General features: G+C 41.8%; 1 long non-coding RNA gene across 6 annotated transcripts in view; it reads right to left on the minus strand.

Annotated features, from left to right (window-relative positions):
* The window catches only part of LOC310840678, a 58237-nt gene that overhangs the window by 20411 nt on the left and 22937 nt on the right, over positions 1-14889 (minus strand). For 4 of the 6 annotated variants that reach the window (XR_014561987.1, XR_014561988.1, XR_014561989.1 and 1 more), the window contains one exon: positions 8857-9624. The exons of 1 other annotated variant lie outside the window; for it this stretch is intronic. This is a non-coding gene — a long non-coding RNA (uncharacterized lncRNA). Of the gene's footprint in view, positions 1-1417; positions 3321-8856; positions 9625-14889 lie in introns of those variants that run through there. One more of the 6 variants, XR_014561986.1, reaches the window with a different exon arrangement.

The raw sequence follows: 14889 nt of genomic DNA on the forward strand, positions 1-14889 counted from the left end.
TCAATGGCTGGGATGTGCTCTGAGGGAAGAGATCAGCAGGCATTGCCAGCTGTTCCCAAGGAGAGTGTTGGTGTCAGCAGAATGTGTAAGGCCTATGCTCAGAAAGTTTGTGTCAGCAGCTATGAACGCCAGCCTGTCAGCATTTCTATCCAATTTTGTACACACACACAAAATGTATATTTCTTAACAATTATGCCGAAAGCAAGGAAGGATCTCATTATACCTCAACCTAAAAATACCACTTTCTTCTAGAAGTGATTCCTGTCAGGCATGGCAGAAACAAGAGCCTCATGAGCAGAACAAAATCTTCCTTCGAAACGCAATTATGCCTCATGGTTAACTGCACAAGCGTCTTTCTTTCGAAGACGAGGGGCACACTTGCCTCATACCAGGGATTGTGGCTGAAGGCTCCTCCCGCCACGACATATTGGCCGAACTTGCTTGCCCTACAATCATTTGCCCTATGTTGGTTGGAAAACTGAAGTTTAGTTCTTTGAACTCAAATGGTGTTCTACAATAGACTTATTAATAGCCCAAAACATACCTCAGCGGTTGCTCAAGGCAAGGGTCTTTGCTGAGAAGAGGATGTCTGTTGATGAAACCTCTCCTCTTGGGCAGTTGTTTTGGGACTACAACTCCCATCATCCCTCGCTAGCAGGACCAGTAGTCGGGGTGATGGGAATTGTAGTCAAAGAACAGCTGGAGACCCAAGTTTGGGAAACCCTGATCTAGGACAACAGTGGGCCTTTTTGTTGTTCAGCAGTACATTTGGCCTTGTTTGGTTGGCTGATTGGATGACTTAGGGTGCATATAATGTGGATGCTGTTGGTACTGGGTATTGTTAATTGACCTACTGCCATGTTTTATACTGGAGTACTCAACACAGTGCCCCCCCCCCACACCACAGATATTGTTATACTACAATTCCCATCATTCCTGATTATTGGCCATGCTGGCTGGGGCTGATGGATGCTATAGTCTAATTCTGGAGGATACCTACTGTGTTATCTACCCGTTTTATACTCATTTAAACATTTTTTGTACTTTGAAATGAATTGGTGTTGAACTGTCAAACATTACACTGTAGAGGTAAAATTATGTATTGCGCCTACTGATGTACTTGAATTTTCTAAATTATGTGAAGCACTTCAAGCACAATTTGTGGGAAATGTGGCATGTAAATAAACTTACTTATGCCTGTGTGGGAAATGCCAGGCTGCACATTACATGGTATCTTACTACACATGTAAATTAATGAATTATTACTATAGGCATTTTACTCAGTTCTTCACCCTCAAAGGCTCCCAGCTTACATTCAGTCAAATAAAATAAGAATGTCCCTGGTCACTTACAATCTAAGTAGTTGTGTCACAAGGAAGGAAGGAAGGAAGGGAGTAAAAACAAACACAGGCACAAATTATGTTAAATAATTATTCTTATAATTAACAGCTGTTATGGAAACAGTTCGGAAACGAGAAGAGACTGATTCAGTAGATCTGCCGAATTCAACTACAGTGGGACTTCGAGTTACATACACTTCAGGTTACAGACTCCGCTAACCCAGAAATATTACCTCAGGTTAAGAACTTTGCTTCAGGATTAGAACAGAAATTGTGTGGCAGCGGCACAGCAGCAGCGGAAGGCCCCATTAAAGTGGTGCTTCAGGTTAAGAACAGTTTCAGGTTAAGAACAGACCTCCGGAACGAATTAAGTACGTAACCAGAGGTACCACTGTAATGTGAAATAACTATTGAAATGACAATAAATATTTGCACATCAAGAATATATTCATCTTCATAATTTGCAGAAAAGAACTTAGGACTGTTCCTGTTCCAGCCTTAAAAAGTGTCAGAAAACATAAGAACTAAGGAAGGGGCGGGGCAAACTGACCTTTTGTGGCCAACCTTTTTCCGACCTGAAACGTTAGTAAATCAGGAACCAAGGATAAAAGCCACAGATGGAATCTACTTTATAAAGCATGACAGCAGAGGAGGGAGTTCATTTTCAAGCTATTTACAAATACAAAAAAATGCCTTTTTGTTGTCCTCTTAAGAAGGACTAGCATTAGAGATAACATCCCACCCCACTGCCATTGGATCTTTTTAGTATTATGGGTTCTCCATTATGGTACTTCAAAGAATGGTATCTTAATAGAGTTTTCATTTCTAGCATTAAAAATAGAGCTGCCAAAGAACTGAAAGTGTTGCTTAGGAGGGGTTTTTTTGGTTTCTTGCCATTGTGTGGAATCTGTTTCTGGGATTGCTTGTTGGTTGCCGAGGAAACTGCGGATAAGTAAGAACTGAACAGGCTGTGCTGCTGCAATGTTCAGATTGCTTGGAAGAAGTCAATGCAGTTGATGGGCACAGGTGACGCAAGTAATATGAAGATTGACAGTGTCTATTCATTATTTTTCCAAATACAACCCCCCCCCAAAGTCTGAGCAGTCAAGTGTTCCACATGCACCATCACTTAGAAGAACCAGTTTTACATTTGCTTAATTTATCATACATTTAGCTGCACATGTACCCGATTTGTCAATTTTGGTGTAGGCAAAAAGCGAAGCAGGCTGCAATAATGTGGAATAAGCATATCTTTTCTCCCGCCAAACAGATCAATGTCTTACCCAGGAGAGATTCCCCACCAGTGTCAGGCAGATCCAAATCAAGAGGGAAAAAAGTATTAAAATTTAAGATATGGTTGTCACCAAAGCACAGATGAGATGGTAAACTTGTGACCAGGCTGCACTCATTTTTAGAGTGCAAGCAGTTCATAAAAGGCAAGGCTGAGGAACCGGCAGCCTCTCAGCTGTTTCTGGACTCCTATCATGAATGATGGAAGGTCAGGGATAATGGGAGGTATAGTCTTAAACATCTGGAAGGCTACAGGCTCCCCACCTTTTGATTACTTAATTTCTATACCGCTTACTATATTCAAAATATCTCTTGAGCAGCGTACAGAAAACTGAAGCAGAAACAACTTAAGCAAAGCTTTACAAAAATACAGTTACAGAAACACATACATGAGAGAGATGAAATGCTTTTGCATGGAAACAAAAAAAGGGGTGTGTTTCTGTGTGCAAGGATTATTTAGTAATACTATTCTATACAGAGTATTTAAATCCCTAGCCAAAAAACAAAAACAAAAAAATGCATTGCTTCTCTTTTGGCAGGTTTTAGTTGCCTAAGCTTGGGAACAAAACATTTACATATTGTTAATGCTCTTCTAGTATGCTGCAATGCTTTGCTGTGTCAAGTACGAGCACAGCCTTCTCCGGGTCACTGGTTCAAATATGCACGATAAGCCACTCCAGTCCTGTGGGACTAAACACATTACGCAAACGATCAGCCACAAGGGAGAAGCAACAACAGAGCAACCATGAAAGATATTCCTGGGAAAAGAACTGCCTTCAGCCCATGGCAAGATTATCAACCAGTATTTCTAAAACAAGCCATGATATAATTTAAACGAAATATCAACTGGGTTGTTATGTGTTGATAATACACTATAAAGCAGTTTAGCCCTCCAGATGTTTGTGGATTACAACTTCCATCACCCCTAACCATGTGCCATGCTGGTTGGGGTTGATGGGAATTGGAGTCTAACACAGGTGGCGTTGTGGGTTAAACCACAGAGCCTAGGACTTGCCGATCAGAAGGTTGGCGGTTTGAATCCCCGCGACAGGGTGAGCTCCTGTTGCTCGGTCCCAGCTCCTGCCAACTTAGCAGTTCGAAAGCACGTCAAAGTGCAAGTAGATAAATAGGTACCGCTCCTGCGGGAAGATAAACAGCGTTTCCATGTGCTGCTCTGGTTCACCAGAAGCGGCTTAGTCATGCTGGCCACATGACCCGGAAGCTGTACATCGGCTCCCTCGGCCAATAAAGCGAGATGAGCGCCGCAACCCCAGAGTCAGTCACGACTGGATCTAATGGTCAACGGTCCCTTTACCTTTACCTGGAGGACCATAGGTTAGCCACCCCCGTGTGACTTATTTAAAAATAAGAGTGAGTAGCTCTTTAAAATTCTTACATATATTTTCAGCTTGTGGCCAAGATGACAATCTACCCATCCAGACTTGAGGGCTGAACATAGATCTGAGGCTGTAGGGTTATTGCTGTGTTTACACAATACATTGGCCTTGATGCCGAGTATCCCCCACTGTCTATCAAAGAAAGTCACATTGCAAATTTTCCTTTCCCAAAGTCACCTATATGAAGCTCTAGGCCTTACATCCATTTTTAATACCTGGCTCCTTACCTACGTCTGCGAAATTCCAAGTTCAGCGTATAGTTCAAAACTTCACACTTCCATGGGCAAGTCAGATTTGTGTTATCAACTCACGGAATCTTAAACAAGAGACCTTTTTAAGTTTGTGAAAGAACTGCATTGCCCTCTGGTGGCATCCATAAAGCATGCATGAAGCAACCATCTGCAATCATGCAGTTCCAAATGCAGGACCTCATTCCTTAAATTTTCCATTGCTTTATAACAGACTGGTCATAGAGCAACCAATGATCCCAAACAGTAAACAAGATTTTCTAAAGAACAAGGTTTCCTAAAGAACGCTGTCAGGCCTCAAATCTTTTTGGCAATGCAATGAGTTTGAAGGACAAGGTCAAAAGCTCTGAACATTGCTCATGCACATATTGAAAATAAATGGGCTTATGTGCACCCAATTCTGCATAGGATTGAGACGAATGCGGCTACAAAGACCCCCCACCCCCCACCACCACATGTTACATGTTTTGGAGAAATATGCACAGCCACAAAGATCTGAGGCATTCAGAGGGTAAACTATTCCCTTTGGGATATATTAGATTAGAAGGTAAAAGAGGCTTCTTAGAAGTGACACATTCCATGGCACTTCTTCCCCACTGGAATTGGCTCTACTTCATCCATGATGGCTTCTTGGCACCAGGCAAAGAGTAGTTTTATTCCAGAAAGTTTCCGGGTGTATTGGAAGTTTACTGCTGCTTAACTAACTATGGTTGCTGTATTTTTAGTTCCTTAATGTTTCTACAGTTTTACAATAATTGTTTCCCTGTGGTTTTTTTAAAAATTTTATTTTTTCAGACATACCAAAAGGCATAATAGAAAGATTCTGATGAACAAAATGTATGCAAGCATCGTTTTCATTTAGTAGGAAGCTTTGTAGCCTGCAGAGTTAAATAAGTTCTGTCCTCGAAAAATCCATAAGGTGGATATTATTCCTTCTTTTAGAAGGATGTTTTTTTTTCTTTTTACCCAAAGTATGTTCTTATTTCAATTACCCCTTCTCATCTTAATATATGAATCATTATCAAGGTTATGAAATTGTGTGTGACAGATACAAGCTGCATTTAATTATCTGCAAAGCTGAGGTGCATCGTGCCTAGGTTGAAAATACCTGCACAATACACTGGCGGACACTGTGCATGGAAGCGAGGCCTGGAACAACCCAGTTCTGGTGTGCTTGGGAGGCTCGAAAGCAAAAACAAAACGGAAATATGGACAGTGTTCAGGTGGCATCCCTACTCTTTCATAATAACCCTTATTCAAGACAAATTCTGGGCCTTTGATCTGTAACACCGTTATATGGAGGAGCACGTTGACTTGCTGTTAAAGACAGCCTGACAGACCAGACCAGGGAGGTAATGAATGACTTAAGACAAACTTAGTTCTTTTAAAAATAAAATCCCTGTGAGAACAGGGGGTGGGATTAAACATTGCACTCTTCCAATCGTTCTGTCTGCATAAGTACTGCAAGCATGTGACTGCACCAGCTCCATTATCAAGAGACAGTATACTTCTGAACACCAGTTGCAGATAATCACAGATAGGAGAGGGGCTGTTGTGTTTATGACCTGCTTGCTGGCTGCCCATAGGCATCTGGTTGGCCACTGTGCAAACAGAAAGCCGGAACAGATGGGCCTTTGGCTTGATCCAACGAAGTGTTTCTTACATTGTTAAAAGAGAAATGAATATACTGACCACCTCTTAACTTGCTATAGTTATGATGCTCAGCATACAAATTACCGCACGTGGTGTGACTTCAGGTCAATCCCAACCACGTGTTTCTTTACGGAGTAAACATAAGAATGGTGAAAAAGTGACAGGCAATGAGGGCGGCACCAAGAAACAAAAACTACAACAGCCCACTAAAATTTATTTAGCTGCTGGCAAGTCTGTAAAAGGTCTCTCAACACTAAACACCTGAAAACATAAGATGGCAGTATAGAGTATCATAAGAATACACACAATGATCCTTCGAGAGGAGGGAATCCAGTGAGACCTGATCTCCTTTCAGTCGTCTGGATTGCCTGGGGAGCAGTCAAGTTATTTGGCCTGAGCCCCTCCCCTATCCCCACAACTCTGGACGCAATTACAAATTGTTATGTGTAAAGAGCTGGCTTGGGTTTGGCTTTGAACCACATCACCAGCCGCTTCAAACAGATCAAAACAATGTCGTGATCAAGCATAGCAAATGCTTCCGAAAGCTCTTATAAAAGCTAGCAAAGAATGGGGTCCGTGTGTGCATGCCCATTCCCTCAATGCCAAGAGGACTGCTTTGCATAAAATGTAACCCAGTTCAACAAAACTGCATATGCAACCTTTTACATTTAAGTACAGCATTTTGTCAAAGTGGGCCACACACACAGCTGATAAGACATCTGATCACTTTAATTTATTTATATCCCGTATCTCACCCAATGGAGGAAAATATTAATTCCTGCACATGGGAAAATACCACCACAATTATTATTAAAAAAAATTACTGTCTTTACAATTAAGACAATGCATACGCACGAGACACACGCATACTGCTTTTATCCCACTCTTTTGTTCCTCACTGTACTTTTTATCCAGCTAGGAGTAGCTCTTTTCAAAGGATTCACAGTCAAAATCCTGTCCTGTGAACTGGACCATTCTCTCCAGCTGCCAAGATTCCTCAGGAACGGAATAATTACTAGTAAGCCAGGAACGAAACTGGACACAAGGATGCAAATCCTTGCTGTTCTCCATTCAGATTCTTTTTAAAAAAATTCTTTGTGGGCTTCAACTGAAAAACATTTCATTCAGTCTGTTCAGGAAACTCCAGAGACTGACAAGTCAAGCATCAACTTCAATTTGTCTTTAACATTATTCACTTTTAATCCTCTCTCTCTCAACCACTTGAAAGGATTTGGCACTTCAAAAAGAAAAGAAAAAATCCTGCCAGATAGCCCCCCCAAACCCCACCCCTAGTGCAGCACAGGGTTATTTTTTAAAAGCAACTTTCCATTTCCTTTCTAACAGAGATGAAGTTATAACAAAGACTCCAGGAAATGTGAGCCCAGGAACCTCCAAGTGACCGTCATCTCAAAACAAAACATTTAGACTGTTTTCCTTCACATGCGTAGAATAACGAGGCATATTAAATACACAGCTCATTTGTCTACAGCTGGGGGCAGGGGAGGTTTGATACCAGAAAGCAATAGGAAATGTTTTTGAATTTGCTCCAGTCTCCCAGTTTCATAAAACAGCCAGTTTACCAGATAACAAAAATGAATGTATACACTACAGGCCAGTTTCTCTTGGATGCTTCCTGATTCTACTTCCAATCTAGAATCTGTACCATATGGAAAGTTCTAATGCAGTTTCAAGTAACCTAAAAAAATGTTAGTTACACATAGCTACAGCATGCAGAGAACGCCTCAAAATCACCATAAAGACTCACACGTAGGACCGTAGCTTATTAGGAATAGTGCTTGCACACAAAATTTGTGAAGCTACTAAATTCACACTGAGGCAGTAGAGAGATTTCTTCTTGAATGGTATACACTACAGATATTGTTGTATCTTCAGAACACATTATGGTCAACAAGATTGCTATTAGACTTTGCCATGAATTTTCCCACAATGAAAAATGGAACCTCTATTTTCAAAGGTAGCATATCTACACCTAAGAGATACTGAAGGAAACCATGCTGGGTTAGCCATGTTGTTGCTGTTTAGTCGTGTCCGACTCTTCGTGACCCCATGGACCAGAGCACGCCAGGCACTCCTGTCTTCCACTGCGTCCCGCAGTTTGGTCAAACTCATGCTGGTAGCTTCGAGAACACTATCCAACCATCTCGTCCTCTGTCGTCCCCTCCTCCTTGTGCCCTCCATCTTTCCCAACATCAGGGTCTTTTCCAGAGAGTCTTCTCTTCTCATGAGGTGGCCAAAGTATTGGAGCCTCAGCTTCAGGATCTGTACTTCCAGTGAGCACTCAGGGCTGATTTCCTTAAGAATGGATAGGTTTGTTCTTCTTGCAGTCCATGGGACTCTCAAGAGTCTCCTCCAGACCATAATTCAAAAGCATCAATTCTTCGGCGATCAGCCTTCTTTATGGTCCAGCTCTCACTTCCATACATCACTACTGGGAGAACCATAGCTTTAACTATACGGGGTTAGCCATAGGATAGATAAATGAATCATGCGCTCTAAAGTCAAAAAGATAGATTGAGGTGATTGCTTCTGCATGTCCTACACACACACACACACACACACACACACACACACAGTGCTTTGATGGGTTGTTTTCTTTACAAGCAAGTGGTGCATTGATTTTATGAAATAAAAATAAAGTTTCATAAGGTCTTGATCCCATCCCTTCATGAATGCAAGTGGGTATGAGCAAACCTTTCATAATCAATCTGGCTGAAGACCTTCAACTTGTAACAAACCAAGAGCAAACTACCTGCTGCACACAAATCCAGCAGCAGCCTGGTAACCCCAACACCACTCTCCCTCCCCAAAGAGCAGTTGTTGCAGGCAAGAGAGATGGTATCCAAACAAAACCAAGCTGCCTGGACTATTAAGAACTGCCCCCCTCTCATTTATGTCTCTTGAGTGATGTTTAAGTCAATTCTAGTTTATTCCATTTCAGTATGAAAGCTGGCATTTATCCATTACACATTACTTATCATGATACTATGTTTATTAAGAGAGATATGACCGTGGATCGCTAGTGGGAAAGAGTGCTAAGGCCCTCACAACCTGCTTGTGGGCTGTTGTGAGAACACAGTGCTGAACTAGATGGCTCTTCCCATGATATGGAGGTACGTTCCGGGTAGCTTTTCCTCCTTAGTGCCTAATTACACCCCACAGTAATTTTAAAAACAAGCATTATACACTAATTAAATTCTATTTTTAAAATTCTCACCAGGGCTTGTTCAACTTGGCGTCAAAACATACACATGCAAACTGCTACATAGCAAGCTCCAAACAGGGCTTAGGGGAGAAAAAACAACTTGCAAGATCTCCATGTTTTCCTCCTTCAGCTGCTTTCCAAGGCAGAGAGAGTAAACAGCCTTCTCCCAGCTTTCTTCTTTTCCACACAGCTGAGAGTGTAGGATGTTTACACTACCTGTCACTTGGAATTCTCCTGGATCAAATGCAAACCAAGCACTGAAGCTCATAAGCAGATGTAAGGTGGGGGCCCTGGAGAGATCCACTGCATTAGGGAGAGACTAGTTTCTTAGAAATCCAGTGTTTTCTTTGCAGGCAGAAAGTGTGGCAATACTTTGGAGGAAATTCTCACGCAAAAAGCTTCCAACTAGATCAGTGTCATCAGGATTCAGCCCATTTCAGGTCAAGGTATTCCCAAGCCTCATGATGATGTTCCTATAAATGAAGAAAAATGACCACTGTAAACCAAAATATTTTTATATTACAAGCAGTATTCATCCCTTCCTCCCCACCCATAACCCCTGGATTGAGTTCTGTACCTCTGTCACAAACCATCTGCAGATTAAGAAGGAAGAGATTAAGAAGTTTATTAAATGTTTTTACAGTCTTGGATCTTGTTTATCCTTCCTTTTTTCCTCTGGCAAACGGTCACCAGATTTAGTCTCCATTCTCAGTGATGTTCTGGAGTTTCGTGTTTCCCTTGCTCTGAACTGCATAAATCCTGTCTGAGGCGAGCCAGCTTCTATCATAATACATTTTAAGACAAGATGCTAAAGGAGAGACAACAAATAGGGAGGCAATATAAAGCACTAGGTTCGAACCAAATAGTTTGAGTTTTTTTATAAAATTAGTTGCAGAGAATGAACTGGTATTATCCTGTACTTGGAAAGCCCTGTAGAAAGAAGGTGCCTATACCTATAGGGTATGCCGCTTGTTTAAACCACAAATTCTCAAATCTCTGTTAATGTAGGAGATACTAAAAAGTCTGACCTTCAGGCTACCAACAAAGGCAGTAGACAAACAGATGAACTTTAAGATTATCCATGCAATCTTGGAGCAAATTTATTTGCATCCCATGTGCTTTGCATAGACTCCTCAGATTGTAGACCAGGCCTAAATGCTGCTCACCTTATTTGTGTGGCATTCTCACACAATGTCTTTGCTCACTTGCAATGTGAATGTGTGTGTTTGGGTGTTGGGTCCCATGCTTTCCATCTCAGGCATTCCATCATAAGAACATTAAGAGAATCCCCACAAGATCAGACGAAAGGGTCATCTACCCAGCATCCTGGGTGGCTAAGCAGATACCTATGGGAAACCTGCAAGCAGGTCCTGAGTGCAGCAGTCATCGTTTGCTGTGCTATCCTACTTGCCTAGCAAGTGTAGCTTTTAAGGTAGATTCATGCGGTATGTAGCTTGGAATGAAGTTATTTGTCTACCGTAAGGTTTTGTGTGGTGGCAACAGTGGCTGATTTTGCAGGAAGGGGAGGAAATCTAGTTTTCTTTTAGTCTGGTCTTGTATGACATACTGCTGAAAATTTCTCTATTCCAGCCGGCTTATGCAGGCCATTAAGAATACATCTTTCCATAACAGCTAGCTTATTTCTGATTTTAAAATTTGTATATGGTTTTTATTGCATAGTTTTGTGTATGACTGTCAACTGCTAATATTTTTATGAATAGCGGTATATAATTTTTTTTCCTAAATAAACTAGACGCATGAAGGGAGGGCATCCTGCCTGACCATATTAATTAAGAGCATCAACTACAGAAAAAGAAGCCAAAAGTTCTGTTTCAATACAATGGATTTTAGCCATCATGGAAGCAAAAACCAAGGGCAGGTTGCTAGAAATTATTTATCAACAAGACAACAAATGAGTGCCCTGAATTTATTACATTTGAAATAATCTTATCTGTCAAACCCATTTAACAGTGTTTTGAACCTTTTGTGTTTTGAAGTATCTCAAAGACTGGCTTTTCTACTGCTGGTAAGACTTAGCACAAATAGCCTGGTATCACCATGTTTAAGGATATTCTGTATGAACATAGTCTCTGCAAGCATACAAAACTGTTGTGTGCCTTTATTTTAAAGACACTTGTTCCACTGTGAATATCCACTAGAAGTGGAAGCGGCATAACCTGTGCCATTCGTAGCCGGATTCTAGCTAGAGAAGCATGTCTGAACATAGTTTCACAAATGGTTGCCTCAGGAGAGATATGGTTTTACCACAAATACTTTTTGTTCACTCACTCATTAACCAAGAACCCTCTGTCCTAGTTCAAAAGGCGTTAAGAATTCAAACTAGATTTGCCAGTAATACTGTACTGATAGCCTAAGGGAAGCCATTCCGTTCCTTAATGTTGCTCAAAACAGATGCTGCAACAATTCACATTGTTATTTTAAAAGTTCACACAAAAAATGCTACCATCATTGCTGCATTTTGCAGGAGCAAAACCGTTTAGAAAGAGAAAAATCAGCAGGCCTCCTCCATGCTTTCTGTTCAACTCAATAGCTCTGGTTCAGTGGATTTCAAATGCTTACTACTCCTGTTAGGGCATAGGTAGGCAAACTAAGGCCCGGGGGCCACATCCGGCCCAATCACCTTCTAAATCTGGCCCGTGGACGGTCCGGGGATCAGCATGTTTTTACATGAGTAGAATGTGTGCTTTTATTTAAAATGCATCTCTGGGTTATTTGTGGGGCTTGAATCTCTTACAAACCAGAAGTATGCCTTTGGTGAAAATGGGCAAGTCACCACTGTACAGTGGTACCTTGGTTGTCAAACGCCTTGGCTCCTGAACAAATCGGCTCCCGAACACCACAAACCTGAAAGTGAGTGTTCCGGTTTGTGAATGTTTTTCAGAAGTCGAACGTCCGATTCGGCTTCCGATTGAGTGCAGGAGTTCCTGCAGCCAATCGGAAGCCGCACCTTGGTTTTCAAACGATTCCAGGAGTCGAACACAATCTCAGAATGGATTAAGTTCGATAACCAAGGTACCCACTGTATTTAGTCTCTCAGGACTTTTGCGAGGTATAAAATGAGACAGCTGAGTGCATGCCGCCCTGAATTCCTTCGAAGAATAGAAAAGCAAACAATATATGTGCGGTACTCAGATGAGGTCTAGGAGTCTATTGGACCTTTCTTCTCAAACTAATGCAGGTCATGTTGGTCTTGTCTATGAATTCTCCAGTTGTTTGAACACATCAAAAGGCTATTAAAGAGGTGCTTCTGCACAACATTACTACTCACCTTTCCCAGAACTATTGGCTACAAAAACAGATCACTAGCTTTCCCCAGCTTGGAAGCTCACACCTTATTTTCTAATTTGATTTTAATTGATTTTTATAATGAAATATTTTTAGAATGTGTGAATATCTAATTGTTTGATTGTTGATTGTTGTTAGCCGCCCTGAGCCTGGCTTCGGCTGGGGAGGGCGGGATATAAATAAATTTATTATTATTATTATTATTATTATTATTATTATTATTATTATTATTATTATTATATATTTATTAATCTGATGTAGTCTTAGCTGTCCAAGCAGTCAAAATCTTCCAGGGTGGGAGACACTATGTTGTTTTTAGCAAATAATTTCAGCAAGTGAAAAACCTAGCATTCTTCCTACAGCTTGGTTCTGATAGCTCTTGTAAGACAAAGACAGTACACCTGAAAATGCAACAACCACTGAGAAATCATACCTAACCTCTGAAATCTTTTCACAGAAAAGTTGCTAATCATGTGTCAACATTTATAGCTATTAGGGAATATAGCGTTTTAAATATTGCACCATAAATTTGTATATCGCTAGTAAAGGTAAAGGGATCCCTGATCATTAGGTCCAGTCACGGACGACTCTGGGGTTGCGGCACTCATTTCGCTTTACTGGCAGAGGACGCCAGCTTAAAGCTTCCAGGTCATGTGGCCAGCATGACTAAGCCGCTTCTGGCGAACCAGAGCAGCGCACGGAAATGCCGTTTACCTTCCCACCGGAGCGGTACCTATCTATCTACTTGCACTTTGACATGCTTTTGAACTGCTAGGTTGGCAGGAGCAGGGACCAAACAACGGGAGCTTACCCCGTTGTGGGGATTCAAACCGCCGACCTTCTGATCGGAAAGTCCTAGGCTCAGTGGTTTAAGACACAGTGCCAGCAGTATCCCATATTGCTAGTAGAAAACTATTAATAGAGCTTTTTCACCCCCTATGGAATGTCTCTGCTGATACTACAGCAGGCAGTTCTTGCTGAAGAAAGAAGTTGTAAAAACGTTTAACTGTTAACAGTTTTATGGGTGTATGACCAAATAAATCCAGTTCTTCTAAGAGCTCCCTAGCATAAACTATCCAGAGACTGACTAAAGACATGCATGATCTTTCTTACTTAATATCAGTAATAAGGTGGAAAGGTTAGATCTGGCAGCAGATAGGTCATATTACACAATCAGAGGTGGATAACCTCTAGGCCTTAGACCCCATTTAGCCTGCCAGGCCATTTTGGCCAAGTCACACTTACCTGTCAATCACCTGTCACTATAAATGACATCAGGTGTGGAAAGGTAAAAAAATGGATGGACAAAAAGGAGCTTCTGAAGTGCTAATAAGCTGACCAGTGGCATTTTAAAAGCCTTGTGCAGAGTACTTCTGAAGTCCGGGTGATCGGTTGATCTTCGACACTTAAAAGTCCAGCAGAGCCCTCTGCTGTATCGCCTGATGTCACCGTGACATCAGCTGACTGACACATTGGCAGCCCCACCCATCCGTCAAATTTGGTCCACAGGGTAAGGGGGTAATGGAGATAATGTTCTGGACTGCTGGCTGGAGAAGCAGTAAGTATACATGATCAAAATGTATGTGGAGGGAGAGAACACCCACACCAAGATATTGCTCTTAACTCAGGGATAGCCAAAATGGTGCACTTCGGATGTTACTGAATGACAACTCTCATCACCCCCGACAACTGATCATGCTTGCTGGGACTGACAGAAGATGCAGCCCAACATCACCTTGGAAGGAACTACGGTGACCCCGCTGATCCTACACTAGGAAAAGCACATAGCAAAATTTACTCTGCATGGTCCCCTTTGACACTGGCAGCTTCCGACATCAGCTGCAGGATAAGAGGATCAGTACAGGGACTCTACGGATATTTGTTGTGTTTTGTGTTCAGGTAGCTTTGAGCGACCGATTGCTAAGCCCAGCCAAATTGGAAGGCGGACACTTACTTCAGAGAAGGGTGCTCCTTTAGGAAACTGGGGTAGGCTTTCCCTAGTTGGGTACTTTTTAGGAATGGGAATAACAGGAACTCTCCACCCGTACATGAAGGAGCAATCTTAACATGACAGGCTGGGAGGGCAGAGCTGCAACACGGCATTTACATGCCATAAGATGCAAGTCAGATTCTGTTCTTTTAGTTCATACTCTCTTCATGTTAGCTAGCTGCTTATGGATAAAACAGGCAAGCAGCATGTGGCTTCTGCCATTTGCTCTAAACACAATGGGTACGATGTGGCTGGAGTCCAAGTCCTTTGCATGGCAGGAATCCAAGTTCTTTTCCCCTTGCAAAGGATACAGCTTCTCTGGATATGCACAATCTTGTGTCAAGTTCGAATTCATCAAGCCATTTCCTCTGCTGGAAGGGAGTTGCTCAGCCAGTTCTCTGAGCAAACAATTAAAGAAGCCAACCGCCCATATATTGTTTAC

Source organism: Podarcis gaigeae (assembly GCF_964106915.1).
Source record: "Podarcis gaigeae genome assembly, chromosome: 3".
Lineage (NCBI taxonomy): Eukaryota > Metazoa > Chordata > Lepidosauria > Squamata > Lacertidae > Podarcis > Podarcis gaigeae.